Here is a 15,200-nt window from a genome sequence, read left to right as displayed (position 1 = left end):
TCGAGTTTTCAAATAAATATCGCAGAGTGACGAGGCATTTGGCTACCTTAAGAGAGTCATAGTTACTCCTGCCGGCTGCTCCTATTTCATTAGGCCATTATCATTCTTGCTATGGCCAGTCCTACAGATCCGATATGCCACCGTATGTGCACCTTAACGTCGTCACAGTTACTCCCACTACGAGTTTCTCGAGTTAGCAAATGTACTTCGCCGGATGACGAGGCATTTGGCTACCTTAAGAGAGTCATAGTTTCTGCTGCCAGCTGCTCCCCTTCCTTTGGATCTTTCCTCTCTTTAATTCTACTGCGGCCAGTCCATGCAGAAGCGAAATGGTGCAACATGTCCACCTTAACGTTGTCTGAGTTACTCCAACGACGATATCCTCGAGTATTCAAATAAATTTCGCAGAGTGACGAGGCATTTGGCTACCTTAAGAGAGTCATAGTTACTCCTGCCGGCTGCTCCCATTTCTTTAGGCCATTATCATTCTTGATATGGCCAGTCCTACAGAACCGATATGCCACCGTATGTCCACCTTAACGTCGTCACAGTTACTCCCACTACGAGTTTCTCGAGTTAGCAAATGTACTTCGCCGGATGACGAGGCATTTGGCTACCTTAAGAGAGTCATAGTTCCTGCTGCCAGCTGCTCCCCTTCCTTTTATTCGTTCCTCTCTTTAATTCGTACTGCGGCCAGTCCATACAGAAGCGAAATGCTGCAACATGACTACCTTAATGCTGTCTGAGTTACTCCAACGACAATATTCTCGAGTTTTCAAATAAATTTCGTAGAGTGACGAGGCATTTGAATACCTTAAGAGAGTCATAGTTACTCCTGCCGGCTGCTCCCATTTCTTTAGGCCATTATCATTCTTGCTATGGTCAGTCCTACAGAACCGATATGCCACTGTATGTCCACCTAAACGTCGTCACAGTTACTCCCACTACGAGTTTCTTGAGTTAGCAAATGTACTTCGCCGGATGACGAGGCATTTGGCCACCTTAAGAGTGTCATAGTTCCTCCTGCAAGCTGCTCCCCTTATTTTAAATCTTTCCTCTCTTTAATTCGTACTGCGGCCAGTCCATGCAGAAGCGAAATGCTGCAACATGTCCACCTTAACGTTGTCTGAGTTACTCCAACGGCGATATCCTTGAGTTTTCAAATAAATTTCGCAGAGTGACGAGGCATTTGGCTACCTTAAGAGTGTCATAGTTACTCCTGCCGGCTGCTCCCATTTCTTTAGGTCATTATCATTCTTGATATGGCCAGTCCTACAGAACCGATATGCCGCCGTATGTCAGCCTTAACGTCGTCACAGTTACTCCCACTACGAGTGTCTCGAGTTAGCAAATGTACTTCGCCGGATGACGAGGCATTTGGATACCTTAAGAGGGTCATAGTTTCTGGTGCCAGCTGCTCCCCTTCCTTTGGATCTTTCCTCTCCTTAATTCGTACTGCGGCCAGTCCATGCAGAAGCGAAATGCTGCTACATGTCCACCTTAACGTTGTCTGAGTTACTCCAACGACGATATCCTCGAGTTTTCAAATAAATATCGCAGAGTGACGAGGCATTTGGCTACCTTAAGAGAGTCATAGTTACTCCTGCCGGCTGCTCCCATTTCTTTAGTCCATTATCATTCTTGATATGGCCAGTCCTGCAGAACCGATATGCCACCGTATGTCCACCTTAACGTCGTCACAGTTACTCCCACTACGAGTTTCTCGAGTTAGCAAATGTATTTCGCCGGATGACGAGGCATTTGGCTACCTTAAGAGAGTCGTAGTTCCTGCTGCCAGCTGCTCCCCTTCCTTTGGATCTTTCCTCTCTTTAATTCGTACTGCGGCCAGTCCATGCAGAAACGAAATGCTGCAACATGTCCACCTTAACGTTGTCTGAGTTACTCCAACGACGATATCCTCGAGTTTTCAAATAAATATCGCAGAGTGACGAGGCATTTGGCTACCTTAAGAGAGTCATAGTTACTCCTGCCGGCTGCTCCCATTTCTTTAGTCCATTATCATTCTTGATATGGCCAGTCCTGCAGAACCGATATGCCACCGTATGTCCACCTTAACGTCGTCGCAGTTACTCCCACTACGAGTTTCTCGAGTTAGCAAATGTACTTCGCCGGATGACGAGGCATTTGGCTACCTTAAGAGAGTCATAGTTTCTGCTGCCAGCTGCTCCCCTTCCTTTGGATCTTTCCTCTCTTTAATTCTACTGCGGCCAGTCCATGCAGAAGCGAAATGGTGCAACATGTCCACCTTAACGTTGTCTGAGTTACTCCAACGACGATATCCTCGAGTATTCAAATAAATTTCGCAGAGTGACGAGGCATTTGGCTACCTTAAGAGAGTCATAGTTACTCCTGCCGGCTGCTCCCATTTCTTTAGGCCATTATCATTCTTGATATAGCCAGTCCTACAGAACCGATATGCCACCGTATGTCCACCTTAACGTCGTCACAGTTACTCCCACTACGAGTTTCTCGAGTTAGCAAATGTACTTCGCCGGATGACGAGGCATTTGGCTACCTTAAGAGAGTCATAGTTCCTGCTGCCAGCTGCTCCCCTTCCTTTTATTCTTTCCTCTCTTTAATTCGTACTGCGGCCAGTCCACACAGAAGCGAAATGCTGCAACATGACTACCTTAATGCTGTCTGAGTTACTCCAACGACAATATTCTCGAGTTTTCAAATAAATTTCGTAGAGTGACGAGGCATTTGAATACCTTAATAGAGTCATAGTTACTCCTGCCGGCTGCTCCCATTTCTTTAGGCCATTATCATTCTTGCTATGGTCAGTCCTACAGAACCGATATGCCACTGTATGTCCACCTAAACGTCGTCACAGTTACTCCCACTACGAGTTTCTTGAGTTAGCAAATGTACTTCGCCGGATGACGAGGTATTTGGCCACCTTAAGAGAGTCATAGTTCCTGCCGCAAGCTGCTCCCCTTATTTTGAATCTTTCCTCTCTTTAATTCGTACTGCGGCCAGTCCATGCAGAAGCGAAATGCTGCAACATGTCCACCTTAACGTTGTCTGAGTTACTCCAACGACGATATCCTCGAGTTTTCAAATAAATATCGCAGAGTGACGAGGCATTTGGCTACCTTAAGAGAGTCATAGTTACTCCTGCCGGCTGCTCCCATTTCTTTAGTCCATTATCATTCTTGATATGGCCAGTCCTGCAGAACCGATATGCCACCGTATGTCCACCTTAACGTCGTCACAGTTACTCCCACTACGAGTGTCTCGAGTTAGCAAATGTATTTCGCCGGATGACGAGGCATTTGGCTACCTTAAGAGAGTCGTAGTTCCTGCTGCCAGCTGCTCCCCTTCCTTTGAATCTTTCCTCTCTTTAATTCGTACTGCGGCCAGTGCATGCAGAAACGAAATGCTGCAACATGTCCACCTTAACGTTGTCTGAGTTACTCCAACGACGATATCCTCGAGTTTTCAAATAAATATCGCAGAGTGACGAGGCATTTGGCTACCTTAAGAGAGTCATAGTTACTCCTGCCGGCTGCTCCTATTTCATTAGGCCATTATCATTCTTGCTATGGCCAGTCCTACAGATCCGATATGCCACCGTATGTGCACCTTAACGTCGTCACAGTTACTCCCACTACGAGTTTCTCGAGTTAGCAAATGTACTTCGCCGGATGACGAGGCATTTGGCTACCTTAAGAGAGTCATAGTTTCTGCTGCCAGCTGCTCCCCTTCCTTTGGATCTTTCCTCTCTTTAATTCTACTGCGGCCAGTCCATGCAGAAGCGAAATGGTGCAACATGTCCACCTTAACGTTGTCTGAGTTACTCCAACGACGATATCCTCGAGTATTCAAATAAATTTCGCAGAGTGACGAGGCATTTGGCTACCTTAAGAGAGTCATAGTTACTCCTGCCGGCTGCTCCCATTTCTTTAGGCCATTATCATTCTTGATATGGCCAGTCCTACAGAACCGATATGCCACCGTATGTCCACCTTAACGTCGTCACAGTTACTCCCACTACGAGTTTCTCGAGTTAGCAAATGTACTTCGCCGGATGACGAGGCATTTGGCTACCTTAAGAGAGTCATAGTTCCTGCTGCCAGCTGCTCCCCTTCCTTTTATTCGTTCCTCTCTTTAATTCGTACTGCGGCCAGTCCATACAGAAGCGAAATGCTGCAACATGACTACCTTAATGCTGTCTGAGTTACTCCAACGACAATATTCTCGAGTTTTCAAATAAATTTCGTAGAGTGACGAGGCATTTGAATACCTTAAGAGAGTCATAGTTACTCCTGCCGGCTGCTCCCATTTCTTTAGGCCATTATCATTCTTGCTATGGTCAGTCCTACAGAACCGATATGCCACTGTATGTCCACCTAAACGTCGTCACAGTTACTCCCACTACGAGTTTCTTGAGTTAGCAAATGTACTTCGCCGGATGACGAGGCATTTGGCCACCTTAAGAGAGTCATAGTTCCTCCTGCAAGCTGCTCCCCTTATTTTAAATCTTTCCTCTCTTTAATTCGTACTGCGGCCAGTCCATGCAGAAGCGAAATGCTGCAACATGTCCACCTTAACGTTGTCTGAGTTACTCCAACGGCGATATCCTTGAGTTTTCAAATAAATTTCGCAGAGTGACGAGGCATTTGGCTACCTTAAGAGTGTCATAGTTACTCCTGCCGGCTGCTCCCATTTCTTTAGGTCATTATCATTCTTGATATGGCCAGTCCTACAGAACCGATATGCCACCGTATGTCAGCCTTAACGTCGTCACAGTTACTCCCACTACGAGTGTCTCGAGTTAGCAAATGTACTTCGCCGGATGACGAGGCATTTGGATACCTTAAGAGGGTCATAGTTTCTGGTGCCAGCTGCTCCCCTTCCTTTGGATCTTTCCTCTCTTTAATTCGTACTGCGGCCAGTCCATGCAGAAGCGAAATGCTGCTACATGTCCACCTTAACGTTGTCTGAGTTACTCCAACGACGATATCCTCGAGTTTTCAAATAAATATCGCAGAGTGACGAGGCATTTGGCTACCTTAAGAGAGTCATAGTTACTCCTGCCGGCTGCTCCCATTTCTTTAGTCCATTATCATTCTTGATATGGCCAGTCCTGCAGAACCGATATGCCACCGTATGTCCACCTTAACGTCGTCACAGTTACTCCCACTACGAGTTTCTCGAGTTAGCAAATGTATTTCGCCGGATGACGAGGCATTTGGCTACCTTAAGAGAGTCGTAGTTCCTGCTGCCAGCTGCTCCCCTTCCTTTGGATCTTTCCTCTCTTTAATTCGTACTGCGGCCAGTCCATGCGGAAACGAAATGCTGCAACATGTCCACCTTAACGTTGTCTGAGTTACTCCAACGACGATATCCTCGAGTTTTCAAATAAATATCGCAGAGTGACGAGGCATTTGGCTACCTTAAGAGAGTCATAGTTACTCCTGCCGGCTGCTCCCATTTCTTTAGTCCATTATCATTCTTGATATGGCCAGTCCTGCAGAACCGATATGCCACCGTATGTCCACCTTAACGTCGTCGCAGTTACTCCCACTACGAGTTTCTCGAGTTAGCAAATGTACTTCGCCGGATGACGAGGCATTTGGCTACCTTAAGAGAGTCATAGTTTCTGCTGCCAGCTGCTCCCCTTCCTTTTATTCTTTCCTCTCTTTAATTCGTACTGCGGCCAGTCCATACAGAAGCGAAATGCTGCAACATGTTTACCTTAACGCTGTCTGAGTTACTCCAACGACGATATTCTCGAGTTTTCAAATAAATTTCGCAGAGTGACGAGGCATTTGGCTACCTTAAGAGAGTCATAGTTACTCCTGCCGGCTGCTCCCATTTCATTAGGCCATTATCATTCTTGCTATGGCCAGTCCTACAGATCCGATATGCCACCGTATGTGCACCTTAATGTCGTCACAGTTACTCCCACTACGAGTTTCTCGAGTTAGCAAATGTACTTCGCCAGTTGACGAGGCATTTGGCTACCTTAAGAGAGTCATAGTTTCTGCTGCCAGCTGCTCCCCTTCCTTTGGATCTTTCCTCTCTTTAATTCTACTGCGGCCAGTCCATGCAGAAGCGAAATGGTGCAACATGTCCACCTTAACGTTGTCTGAGTTACTCCAACGACGATATCCTCGAGTATTTAAATAAATTTCGCAGAGTGACGAGGCATTTGGCTACCTTAAGAGAGTCATAGTTACTCCTGCCGGCTGCTCCCATTTCTTTAGGCCATTATCATTCTTGATATGGCCAGTCCTACAGAACCGATATGCCACCGTATGTCCACCTTAACGTCGTCACAGTTACTCCCACTACGAGTATCTCGAGTTAGCAAATGTACTTCGCCGGATGACGAGGCATTTGGCTACCTTAAGAGAGTCATAGTTCCTGCTGCCAGCTGCTCCCCTTCCTTTTATTCGTTCCTCTCTTTAATTCGTACTGCGGCCAGTCCATACAGAAGCGAAATGCTGCAACATGACTATCTTAATGCTGTCTGAGTTACTCCAACGACAATATTCTCGAGTTTTCAAATAAATTTCGTAGAGTGACGAGGCATTTGAATACCTTAAGAGAGTCATAGTTACTCCTGCCGGCTGCTCCCATTTCTTTAGGCCATTATCATTCTTGCTATGGTCAGTCCTACAGAACCGATATGCCACTGTATGTCCACCTAAACGTCGTCACAGTTACTCCCACTACGAGTTTCTTGAGTTAGCAAATGTACTTCGCCGGATGACGAGGCATTTGGCCACCTTAAGAGAGTCATAGTTCCTGCCGCAAGCTGCTCCCCTTATTTTAAATCTTTCCTCTCTTTAATTCGTACTGCGGCCAGTCCATGCAGAAGCGAAATGCTGCAACATGTCCACCTTAACGTTGTCTGAGTTACTCCAACGGCGATATCCTTGAGTTTTCAAATAAATTTCGCAGAGTGACGAGGCATTTGGCTACCTTAAGAGTGTCATAGTTACTCCTGCCGGCTGCTCCCATTTCTTTAGGTCATTATCATTCTTGATATGGCCAGTCCTACAGAACCGATATGCCACCGTATGTCAGCCTTAACGTCGTCACAGTTACTCCCACTACGAGTGTCTCGAGTTAGCAAATGTACTTCGCCGGATGACGAGGCATTTGGATACCTTAAGAGGGTCATAGTTTCTGCTGCCAGCTGCTCCCCTTCCTTTGGATCTTTCCTCTCTTTAATTCGTACTGCGGCCAGTCCATGCAGAAGCGAAATGCTGCAACATGTCCACCTTAACGTTGTCTGAGTTACTCCAACGACGATATCCTCGAGTTTTCAAGTAAATATCGCAGAGTGACGAGGCATTTGGCTACCTTAAGAGAGTCATAGTTACTCCTGCCGGCTGCTCCCATTTCTTTAGTCCATTATCATTCTTGATATGGCCAGTCCTGCAGAACCGATATGCCACCGTATGTCCACCTTAACGTCGTCACAGTTACTCCCACTACGAGTTTCTCGAGTTAGCAAATGTATTTCGCCGGATGACGAGGCATTTGGCTACCTTAAGAGAGTCGTAGTTCCTGCTGCCAGCTGCTCCCCTTCGTTTGAATCTTTCCTCTCTTTAATTCGTACTGCGGCCAGTCCATGCAGAAACGAAATGCTGCAACATGTCCACCTTAACGTTGTCTGAGTTACTCCAACGACGATATCCTCGAGTTTTCAAATAAATATCGCAGAGTGACGAGGCATTTGGCTACCTTAAGAGAGTCATAGTTACTCCTGCCGGCTGCTCCCATTTCTTTAGTCCATTATCATTCTTGATATGGCCAGTCCTGCAGAACCGATATGCCACCGTATGTCCACCTTAACGTCGTCGCAGTTACTCCCACTACGAGTTTCTCGAGTTAGCAAATGTACTTCGCCGGATGACGAGGCATTTGGCTACCTTAAGAGAGTCATAGTTTCTGCTGCCAGCTGCTCCCCTTCCTTTTATTCTTTCCTCTCTTTAATTCGTACTGCGGCCAGTCCATACAGAAGCGAAATGCTGCAACATGTTTACCTTAACGCTGTCTGAGTTACTCCAACGACGATATTCTCGAGTTTTCAAATAAATTTCGCAGAGTGACGAGGCATTTGGCTACCTTAAGAGAGTCATAGTTACTCCTGCCGGCTGCTCCCATTTCATTAGGCCATTATCATTCTTGCTATGGCCAGTCCTACAGATCCGATATGCCACCGTATGTCCACCTTAACGTCGTCACAGTTACTCCCACTACGAGTTTCTCGAGTTAGCAAATGTACTTCGCCGGATGACGAGGCATTTGGCTACCTTAAGAGAGTCATAGTTTCTGCTGCCAGCTGCTCCCCTTCCTTTGGATCTTTCCTCTCTTTAATTCTACTGCGGCCAGTCCATGCAGAAGCGAAATGGTGCAACATGTCCACCTTAACGTTGTCTGAGTTACTCCAACGACGATATCCTCGAGTATTCAAATAAATTTTGCAGAGTGACGAGGCATTTGGCTACCTTAAGAGAGTCATAGTTACTCCTGCCGGCTGCTCCCATTTCTTTAGGCCATTATCATTCTTGATATGGCCAGTCCTACAGAACCGATATGCCACCGTATGTCCACCTTAACGTCGTCACAGTTACTCCCACTACGAGTTTCTCGAGTTAGCAAATGTACTTCGCCGGATGACGAGGCATTTGGCTACCTTAAGAGAGTCATAGTTCCTGCTGCCAGCTGCTCCCCTTCCTTTTATTCTTTCCTCTCTTTAATTCGTACTGCGGCCAGTCCATACAGAAGCGAAATGCTGCAACATGACTACCTTAATGCTGTCTGAGTTACTCCAACGACAATATTCTCGAGTTTTCAAATAAATTTCGTAGAGTGACGAGGCATTTGAATACCTTAAGAGAGTCATAGTTACTCCTGCCGGCTGCTCCCATTTCTTTAGGCCATTATCATTCTTGCTATGGTCAGTCCTACAGAACCGATATGCCACTGTATGTCCACCTAAACGTCGTCACAGTTACTCCCACTACGAGTTTCTTGAGTTAGCAAATGTACTTCGCCGGATGACGAGGCATTTGGCCACCTTAAGAGAGTCATAGCTCCTGCCGCAAGCTGCTCCCCTTATTTTAAATCTTTCCTCTCTTTAATTCGTACTGCGGCCAGTCCATGCAGAAGCGAAATGCTGCAACATGTCCACCTTAACGTTGTCTGAGTTACTCCAACGGCGATATCCTTGAGTTTTCAAATAAATTTCGCAGAGTGACGAATCATTTGGCTACCTTAAGAGTGTCATAGTTACTCCTGCCGGCTGCTCCCATTTCTTTAGGTCATTATCATTCTTGATATGGCCAGTCCTACAGAACCGATATGCCACCGTATGTCAGCCTTAACGTCGTCACAGTTACTCCCACTACGAGTGTCTCGAGTTAGCAAATGTACTTCGCCGGATGACGAGGCATTTGGATACCTTAAGAGGGTCATAGTTTCTGCTGCCAGCTGCTCCCCTTCCTTTGGATCTTTCCTCTCTTTAATTCGTACTGCGGCCAGTCCATGCAGAAGCGAAATGCTGCAACATGTCCACCTTAACGTTGTCTGAGTTACTCCAACGACGATATCCTCGAGTTTTCAAATAAATATCGCAGAGTGACGAGGCATTTGGCTACCTTAAGAGAGTCATAGTTACTCCTGCCGGCTGCTCCCATTTCTTTAGTCCATTATCATTCTTGATATGGCCAGTCCTGCAGAACCGATATGCCACCGTATGTCCACCTTAACGTCGTCACAGTTACTCCCACTACGAGTTTCTCGAGTTAGCAAATGTATTTCGCCGGATGACGAGGCATTTGGCTACCTTAAGAGAGTCGTAGTTCCTGCTGCCAGCCGCTCCCCTTCCTTTGAATCTTTCCTCTCTTTAATTCGTACTGCGGCCAGTCCATGCAGAAACGAAATGCTGCAACATGTCCACCTTAACGTTGTCTGAGTTACTCCAACGACGATATCCTCGAGTTTTCAAATAAATATCGCAGAGTGACGAGGCATTTGGCTACCTTAAGAGAGTCATAGTTACTCCTGCCGGCTGCTCCCATTTCTTTAGTCCATTATCATTCTTGATATGGCCAGTCCATCAGAACCGATATGCCACCGTATGTCCACCTTAACGTCGTCGCAGTTACTCCCACTACGAGTTTCTCGAGTTAGCAAATGTATTTCGCCGGATGACGAGGCATTTGGCTACCTTAAGAGAGTCATAGTTTCTGCTGCCAGCTGCTCCCCTTCCTTTTATTCTTTCCTCTCTTTAATTCGTACTGCGGCCAGTCCATACAGAAGCGAAATGCTGCAACATGTTTACCTTAACGCTGTCTGAGTTACTCCAACGACGATATTCTCGAGTTTTCAAATAAATTTCGCAGAGTGACGAGGCATTTGGCTACCTTAAGAGAGTCATAGTTACTCCTGCCGGCTGCTCCCATTTCATTAGGCCATTATCATTCTTGCTATGGCCAGTCCTACAGATCCGATATGCCACCGTATGTCCACCTTAACGTCGTCACAGTTACTCCCACTACGAGTTTCTCGAGTTAGCAAATGTACTTCGCCGGATGACGAGGCATTTGGCTACCTTAAGAGAGTCATAGTTTCTGCTGCCAGCTGCTCCCCTTCCTTTGGATCTTTCCTCTCTTTAATTCTACTGCGGCCAGTCCATGCAGAAGCGAAATGGTGCAACATGTCCACCTTAACGTTGTCTGAGTTACTCCAACGACGATATCCTCGAGTATTCAAATAAATTTCGCAGAGTGACGAGGCATTTGGCTACCTTAAGAGAGTCATAGTTACTCCTGCCGGCTGCTCCCATTTCTTTAGGCCATTATCATTCTTGATATGGCCAGTCCTACAGAACCGATATGCCACCGTATGTCCACCTAAACGTCGTCACAGTTACTCCCACTACGAGTTTCTCGAGTTAGCAAATGTACTTCGCCGGATGACGAGGCATTTGGCTACCTTAAGAGAGTCATAGTTCCTGCTGCCAGCTGCTCCCCTTCCTTTTATTCTTTCCTCTCTTTAATTCGTACTGCGGCCAGTCCATACAGAAGCGAAATGCTGCAACATGACTACCTTAATGCTGTCTGAGTTACTCCAACGACAATATTCTCGAGTTTTCAAATAAATTTCGTAGAGTGACGAGGCATTTGAATACCTTAAGAGAGTCATAGTTACTCCTGCCGGCTGCTCCCATTTCTTTAGGCCATTATCATTCTTGCTATGGTCAGTCCTACAGAACCGATATGCCACTGTATGTCCACCTAAACGTCGTCACGGTTACTCCCACTACGAGTTTCTTGAGTTAGCAAATGTACTTCGCCGGATGACGAGGCATTTGGCCACCTTAAGAGAGTCATAGTTCCTGCCGCAAGCTGCTCCCCTTATTTTGAATCTTTCCTCTCTTTAATTCGTACTGCGGCCAGTCCATGCAGAAGCGAAATGCTGCAACATGTCCACCTTAACGTTGTCTGAGTTACTCCAACGGCGATATCCTTGAGTTTTCAAATAAATTTCGCAGAGTGACGAGGCATTTGGCTACCTTAAGAGTGTCATAGTTACTCCTGCCGGCTGCTCCCATTTCTTTACGTCATTATCATTCTTGATATGGCCAGTCCTACAGAACCGATATGCCACCGTATGTCAGCCTTAACGTCGTCACAGTTACTCCCACTACGAGTGTCTTGAGTTAGCAAATGTACTTCGCCGGATGACGAGGCATTTGGATACCTTAAGAGGGTCATAGTTTCTGCTGCCAGCTGCTCCCCTTCCTTTGGATCTTTCCTCTCTTTAATTCGTACTGCGGCCAGTCCATGCAGAAGCGAAATGCTGCAACATGTCCACCTTAACGTTGTCTGAGTTACTCCAACGACGATATCCTCGAGTTTTCAAATAAATATCGCAGAGTGACGAGGCATTTGGCTACCTTAAGAGAGTCATAGTTACTCCTGCCGGCTGCTCCCATTTCTTTAGTCCATTATCATTCTTGATATGGCCAGTCCTGCAGAACCGATATGCCACCGTATGTGCACCTTAACGTCGTCACAGTTACTCCCACTACGAGTTTCTCGAGTTAGCAAATGTATTTCGCCGGATGACGAGGCATTTGGCTACCTTAAGAGAGTCGTAGTTCCTGCTGCCAGCTGCTCCCCTTCCTTTGAATCTTTCCTCTCTTTAATTCGTACTGCGGCCAGTCCATGCAGAAACGAAATGCTGCAACATGTCCACCTTAACGTTGTCTGAGTTACTCCAACGACGATATCCTCGAGTTTTCAAATAAATATCGCAGAGTGACGAGGCATTTGGCTACCTTAAGAGAGTCATAGTTACTCCTGCCGGCTGCTCCCATTTCTTTAGTCCATTATCATTCTTGATATGGCCAGTCCTGCAGAACCGATATGCCACCGTATGTCCACCTTAACGTCGTCGCAGTTACTCCCACTACGAGTTTCTCGAGTTAGCAAATGTACTTCGCCGGATGACGAGGCATTTGGCTACCTTAAGAGAGTCATAGTTTCTGCTGCCAGCTGCTCCCCTTCCTTTTATTCTTTCCTCTCTTTAATTCGTACTGCGGCCAGTCCATACAGAAGCGAAATGCTGCAACATGTTTACCTTAACGCTGTCTGAGTTACTCCAACGACGATATTCTCGAGTTTTCAAATAAATTTCGCAGAGTGACGAGGCATTTGGCTACCTTAAGAGAGTCATAGTTACTCCTGCCGGCTGCTCCCATTTCATTAGGCCATTATCATTCTTGCTATGGCCAGTCCTACAGATCCGATATGCCACCGTATGTGCACCTTAACGTCGTCACAGTTACTCCCGCTACGAGTTTCTCGAGTTAGCAAATGTATTTCGCCGGATGACGAGGCATTTGGCTACCTTAAGAGAATCATAGTTCCTGCCGCAAGCTGCTCCCCTTATTTTGAATCTTTCCTCTCTTTAATTCGTACTGCGGCCAGTCCATGCAGAAGCGAAATGCTGCAACATGTCCACCTTAACGTTGTCTGAGTTACTCCAACGGCGATATCCTTGAGTTTTCAAATAAATTTCGCAGAGTGACGAGGCATTTGGCTACCTTAAGAGAGTCATAGTTACTCCTGCCGGCTGCTCCCATTTCTTTAGGCCATTATCATTCTTGATATGGCCAGTCCTACAGAACCGATATGCCACCGTATGTCCACCTTAACGTCGTCACAGTTACTCCCACTACGAGTTTCTCGAGTTAGCAAATGTACTTCGCCGGATGACGAGGCATTTGGATACCTTAAGAGGGTCATAGTTTCTGCTGCCAGCTGCTCCCCTTCCTTTGGATCTTTCCTCTCTTTAATTCGTACTGCGGCCAGTCCATGCAGAAGCGAAATGCTGCAACATGTCCACCTTAACGTTGTCTGAGTTACTCCAACGACGATATCCTCGAGTTTTCAAATAAATTTCGCAGAGTGACGAGGCATTTGGCTACCTTAAGAGAGTCATAGTTACTCCTGCCGGCTGCTCCCATTTCTTTAGGCCATTATCATTCTTGATATGGCCAGTCCTACAGAACCGATATGCCACCGTATGTCCACCTTAACGTCGTCACAGTTACTCCCACTACGAGTTTCTCGAGTTAGCAAATGTATTTCGCCGGATGACGAGGCATTTGGCTACCTTAAGAGAGTCGTAGTTCCTGCTGCCAGCTGCTCCCCTTCCTTTGAATCTTTCCTCTCTTTAATTCGTACTGCGGCCAGTCCATGCAGAAACGAAATGCTGCAACATGTCCACCTTAACGTTGTCTGAGTTACTCCAACGACGATATCCTCGAGTTTTCAAATAAATATCGCAGAGTGACGAGGCATTTGGCTACCTTAAGAGAGTCATAGTTACTCCTGCCGGCTGCTCCCATTTCTTTAGTCCATTATCATTCTTGATATGGCCAGTCCTGCAGAACCGATATGCCACCGTATGTCCACCTTAACGTCGTCGCAGTTACTCCCACTACGAGTTTCTCGAGTTAGCAAATGTACTTCGCCGGATGACGAGGCATTTGGCTACCTTAAGAGAGTCATAGTTTCTGCTGCCAGCTGCTCCCCTTCCTTTTATTCTTTCCTCTCTTTAATTCGTACTGCGGCCAGTCCATACAGAAGCGAAATGCTGCAACATGTTTACCTTAACGCTGTCTGAGTTACTCCAACGACGATATTCTCGAGTTTTCAAATAAATTTCGCAGAGTGACGAGGCATTTGGCTACCTTAAGAGAGTCATAGTTACTCCTGCCGGCTGCTCCCATTTCATTAGGCCATTATCATTCTTGCTATGGCCAGTCCTACAGATCCGATATGCCACCGTATGTCCACCTTAACGTCGTCACAGTTACTCCCACTACGAGTTTCTCGAGTTAGCAAATGTACTTCGCCGGATGACGAGGCATTTGGCTACCTTAAGAGAGTCATAGTTTCTGCTGCCAGCTGCTCCCCTTCCTTTGGATCTTTCCTCTCTTTAATTCTACTGCGGCCAGTCCATGCAGAAGCGAAATGGTGCAACATGTCCACCTTAACGTTGTCTGAGTTACTCCAACGACGATATCCTCGAGTTTTCAAGTAAATATCGCAGAGTGACGAGGCATTTGGCTACCTTAAGAGAGTCATAGTTACTCCTGCCGGCTGCTCCCATTTCTTTAGTCCATTATCATTCTTGATATGGCCAGTCCTGCAGAACCGATATGCCACCGTATGTCCACCTTAACGTCGTCACAGTTACTCCCACTACGAGTTTCTCGAGTTAGCAAATGTATTTCGCCGGATGACGAGGCATTTGGCTACCTTAAGAGAGTCGTAGTTCCTGCTGCCAGCTGCTCCCCTTCCTTTGAATCTTTCCTCTCTTTAATTCGTACTGCGGCCAGTCCATGCAGAAACGAAATGCTGCAACATGTCCACCTTAACGTTGTCTGAGTTACTCCAACGACGATATCCTCGAGTTTTCAAATAAATATCGCAGAGTGACGAGGCATTTGGCTACCTTAAGAGAGTCATAGTTACTCCTGCCGGCTGCTCCCATTTCTTTAGTCCATTATCATTCTTGATATGGCCAGTCCTGCAGAACCGATATGCCACCGTATGTCCACCTTAACGTCGTCGCAGTTACTCCCACTACGAGTTTCTCGAGTTAGCAAATGTACTTCGCCGGATGACGAGGCATTTGGC

Source organism: Schistocerca serialis, chromosome 6 (assembly GCF_023864345.2).
Source record: "Schistocerca serialis cubense isolate TAMUIC-IGC-003099 chromosome 6, iqSchSeri2.2, whole genome shotgun sequence".
In the NCBI taxonomy this organism is placed as follows: Eukaryota; Metazoa; Arthropoda; class Insecta; order Orthoptera; family Acrididae; genus Schistocerca; species Schistocerca serialis.
Note: the sequence above shows the minus strand (reverse complement) of the source record.